Below are 5,000 nucleotides of genomic sequence, written 5' to 3' on the forward strand. Positions count from 1 at the left end.
TAACCAAAACGAAAAAAACAAAATACATGTTTCAGACGTAGTTCATGACCCAGCGCTAGTTTAGAGACTTGGGAATGGGGCTTAAACTACAATTTAAAGAAACGTTTCGACACTCTTGCCTTCATTTATACTGGCCTCGAGTGATTGTCAGCCAGAACCGGTTTTTCGAATTAAGCCTGGTTTCCAGGGTATATAACGCTGGTTAGTGGTTAGTGGTTAGTTTTAAACTCTGGATATTCTACGGTTGCGTTTCCTGTAATTCGGGGTTCATATATTTTCCGCTGGTATTCCAAGTAATTAGTTGCGGTGTTTTCATTTCACACCTGCCGCACCCACTATTGTGCATTCTGTTTTTCATGTATGTTAGGATTGGCCAGTTATTAGTATTTATACCCTCCGCTGTCTCTTGAGTACCATTCACGCTTGCGGTTCCATACAGTTTATTCATCTTTCTGCTTTAAGCCCATCTATTCGTGTGATGCCCAACGACCAGATACAGAGCGAAGGTTCGTCCGTTTCGGCTGAAGTATTCCAAACGTCTTCGGGTGACAGTGGAGGCAACTCAGCAGCCGTTGATCAAGTCTTTTCCATGTTCAAAGATTTTCTTGAGAAAAAATTAGAAGACAAAGGAAAGCAAATCGAGCATAGAAGTAAGTTAGATAAAGAAGTTGTGCAGCTAAAGTTCAAAGGAAACCAGAAACAATTTGAGCTTAATGCCGAGCTGGATACCATTTTGGAAAGTATTGAAACCGAGAGCGAAAGCATCGAGCCAAAGTTGTTGCAAATCAAGAAGCTTTCCCAAGAAGGCAGGCAACGTATTCGAAAGCGGCAGAAGCTGATAAAAATCGCTGATAAAAGCATGGACGGCTGGCAGGTCGTAGCCGAGTACGAGTCAGACGAACTTGCATCCGGCTCCGAAGATGAAAAACGTCTTAAGAAGGCAAGGGAAGCTGCGAGTCGCAAGAGACGCCAAAAAGAACAACTCTCCAGTGATCGTGGAAAGAAACCAAGAATTGCTTTGGGCACTGATAATCAACTTTTTCGTGGTATAAGATAAAGAGTCTCCTCTATACTTTGTATGTTCATGGGTGTTTTGGATACGCTTGCGCATCCTACCATATTTCTCGTGGTATTTGTTTGTATTACGGGAATTTAAGGGTAAAATGTTTTACGTTCGTTTGAGCGAAGCGAATTAGAACGTAAATATATTTTCCGCTGGTATTCCAAGTAATTAGTTGCGGTGTTTTCATTTCACACCTGCCGCACCCACTATTGTGCATTCTGTTTTTCATGTATGTTAGGATTGGCCAGTTATTAGTATTTATACCCTCCGCTGTCTCTTGAGTACCATTCCCGCTTGCGGTTCCATACAGTTTATTCATCTTTCTGCTTTAAGCCTTCCCCCCCCACCTCCCGTTTACTACAGGTTTCGTCATTGCCTTTATCTTTCAGGCCGTAGAGACGCTTTTGGCGACTTCTTCCGCTGTTTCAAATGCGGCAAATTTGGACACTGGGCTAAGGACTGCCAATCCTTGTTCTGGCCGGGAAGTTACCAGCCCCTTAGCTACAATTCTTTCCCTGGAATCTCCTACAACAAGCCAACCTCAGGCCAATCAGCTCAACAAAAGCAATGATGATGCCTTGGCGCAGGTACATCAGTTTACACAGGATTACGAACTTGAAAGCTGACATTCATTACGTGTTAAGGGTAATCTGAAGAATAATTTAGTTTTCTGCAGATCTATAGGTGCTCCGGATTTCATTTTGTCTATTATTGAAAATGGCTACAGACTGCCATTCATTAGTTTTCCGTTGGCCGTAAAACTGAAAAATAATAAGTCGGCTTGTATTTATGCTGTTTTTGTGGATCAAGCTGTTCTTGAGCTCCTTAATTCAGACCGGGTGCGTTTGGTTAATGAGCAGCCTTTTGTTGTAAATCCTTTGTCAGTTTCTGAACAACCATGCGGTAAGAAGAGCTTATTCTCGATTTGCGTCATGTCAACAAGTCATTAATTAAGCAAAGTGTTAAGTAAGAGGACTGGAAAATTGCTATGTCTTATTTTGTGAAGGATGGGTTCATGTTTTCCTTCGATTTAAAAAGTGGTTACCATCATGTAGACATTGCACAAGAGCACCAAACTTTTCTGGGGTTTTCATGGCGTGCGCCCGATTCCATTAAGGAAATATTTTGTTTTTTCTGTGGTCCCGTTCGGTCTGTCCTCTGCCCCTTGGGTTTTTACTAAGGTTTTGAAGCCTTAAAAAAAAAAAAAAAAAGTTATTGGAGAGTACAGGGTCTTTGTAAAGCCATCTTCTTGGATGATGGTTGGGCGATTGTTCAGGATAGAGAAAGTTGTCTCATTAAGGCCCGGGCTGTAAGGGCGGATTTGTGCAACGCAGGTTTTGTTGTCAATGAAGATAAATCGGTATGGGAACCCACCCAAGTATTGGACTGGCTGGGTATTACCTGGAATGCTACATTAGGTACTTTTAAATTGTGGAAAGGAGAATTGTTAAGATCATTAACTCAATTGATCATATTATTGAAGCCGATTTCAAAGTTACCGCGAGAGAGTTGTCTTCCTTCACAGGTCAAGTTATCTCTACCTGGCCTGTAGTTGGTAACATTGGCAGGATAATGACCAGACATTGTGTCTTGTTCACCGCGTGCAGGGATAATTGGGATTCTATATCCCTTCTTGACGATTACTGCAAGGAAGAACTGTATTTTTGGAAGGAAAGTATGGTTAATATCAACACTAGGTATTGCTTTGTAAGTAAGGTACCAAGTTATTTTGTGTATTCTGACGCCAGTTCCACCGGAGGTGGAGCAATTACTGATTTTAACAATGATTTTGTGTGCCACAAAACGTGGTCGGAGAACGAGAGAGGTCAAAGTTCAATGTGGAGAGAACTGTCTGTTATTGAGTTTCTTTGCAATCATTTGCCTCAGTGTTGGATCACATGTTAAGTGGTTTACGGATAGCCAAGTAGCTGCTCAGATTGTTGAAGTGGGCAGCATGAAATTAGGTTTGCACAAATGGCCAGAGGGATTTTTCATATTTGTATCCGATCGGGAATTCATTTAGATGTACAGTGGATCCCTCGCACTTCGAATCAACAAGCTGTTTATATAAGTCGTTTAATTGATACTGATGATTGGCAAATTACTGAAGAATTTTTTCTTTTTCTCGATGGCTTGTGGGGTCCGCATAGTGTAGATTGCTTTGCAAATTATTATAACCGCAAGATTCCCAGGTATTTCTCGAGGTTTTGGAATCCCAATTCCTCGGGTGTTGATTTTTCTTTCAGTCTCTTCGAGGGGAAAATTGCTTAGTAGTCCATCCAGTTGATATCATCCCACGCGTATTACATTATCTTAAATCTCAGAAGGCCGTCAGACTAAAATTTACTGATTAATTTATTGGACGGTGTGTCTACTAGCCTATGTTTTTTCAGTTGTTGGCGCTGGCCAAGGCAGTATGCCGTTTATTTGTAAGGCACTGGCCTAATGTTTGGTCTGTCATTTCATATGGTGCTGTCCTAATAGGAGTATAGTTGATTTATGTGGCACTGGCCTAATCAATGGTTGTTGATCTACGCGGCACTGGCCCATACGATCATTTAACGTCTTACGTGGCACTGGCCTCATCAATGACTGATTTTTGTACGGTTATTAAAGGATGTTCTGTCTTTCTTTTGTTCTTCTAGTATGTATGTTTTGTTCTTGTCTTTACAGATTATGCTATCAAATAATTCTTGGAAAGGCTTTCAACAGTTTTCTTCAATCAACGTTTATGAAGTGCTAAATGTTATGTTGAAGTCCAGGTCGGATTCGACCACTAAAGCTTACGTTCGTGTTATCAGAAAGTTCTTGGACTGGTCTAAAAGTAGACAGTTCAACATGCAGTTACCTTTTCCTCTTAGTGTTGTTTCTCTATATTTGTTTGAAGTTCAGCAGTCTTCCGCTTCTAGCTCCTCAGTAATTTTAGCCCATGCGGCCCTTAAATGGTTACATTCTTTTGTCCCTAGTTTGGATCGTAATCCTTTAGATAGCGAATTTTGCAGAAATGTCGTCGAATCCGCTAAACGCCAGAAGTCATAGCCAGTTATGAAAAAGAAGCCTATTTCCACAGAAATTATAAGGCGTATTTTAGATATTCATAACAGGAAAGATGCTAATTTAAAGAATCTCCGTATTGCTGCGTTGTGCTCTTTAGCCTTCGCAGGGTTTTTTCGTTATGACGAATTATGCAATATCGTTCCGGAGCATATCGAATTTCACAGCGATTATATAAGAATTTTTGTGCCTCGTAGTAAGACAGATGTTTATAGGGAAGGGAATTTCGTCTATATTAGTGCATCTGGATCTAAGTACTGTCCTGTTGGTGTTTTACAACGTTATTTAGATTTATCTGGTATTGACTTAGACAGTCCTCCCCTTTATTTAGACCAATTGTTTTTCACCGTAGTACTTCTAGCTATACCCTGAGGAGCGGAAAGATTTCTTATACTACCTGTAGAGATATCTTAAGGGATACCTTAAGTCAGCTGGGCTATACAACCCTAATGTTTATGGTCTTCATAGTTAAAGATCCGGTGGCATTACAGCTGCCGTACGCCATAGTAGGAATTCGATTCCAGAAAGACTACTTAAAATTCCTGGTAGGTGGAAATCTGATTCTGCCAAGGATATGTATGTTGAAGAAAGCCTTGAAAACAGGTTGCATGTAACTAAGTATTTAGGTTTGTAACGTATTATGGAGCGTAGATTAGTTTCTGCATACAGTAGTATCTAAAGAGTTGTAAAAAAAAAAAAAAAAAAGTGCAGTAACAATTTCTTTTTGTAATTTCTATCTTATAATAAACTGTTTTGGATACGCTTGCGCATCCTACCATATTTCTCGTGGTATTTGTTTGTATTACGGGAATTTAAGGGTAAAATGTTTTACGTTCGTTTGAGCGAAGCGAATTAGAACGTAATTAAAGTTCTTAAGTCGTGT

The 5,000-nt window shown here is 40.2% G+C and overlaps 1 protein-coding gene across 1 annotated transcript in view; it reads right to left on the reverse strand.

Moving 5' to 3' along the window:
- Nucleotides 1–5,000, reverse strand: part of LOC138008381 (uromodulin-like) — a 21,514-nt gene that overhangs the window by 16,102 nt on the left and 412 nt on the right. The gene's annotated exons all lie outside the window — the stretch shown is intronic.

This window comes from Montipora foliosa, chromosome 6 (genome assembly GCF_036669935.1).
Source record: "Montipora foliosa isolate CH-2021 chromosome 6, ASM3666993v2, whole genome shotgun sequence".
NCBI classification, from domain to species: Eukaryota; Metazoa; Cnidaria; class Anthozoa; order Scleractinia; family Acroporidae; genus Montipora; species Montipora foliosa.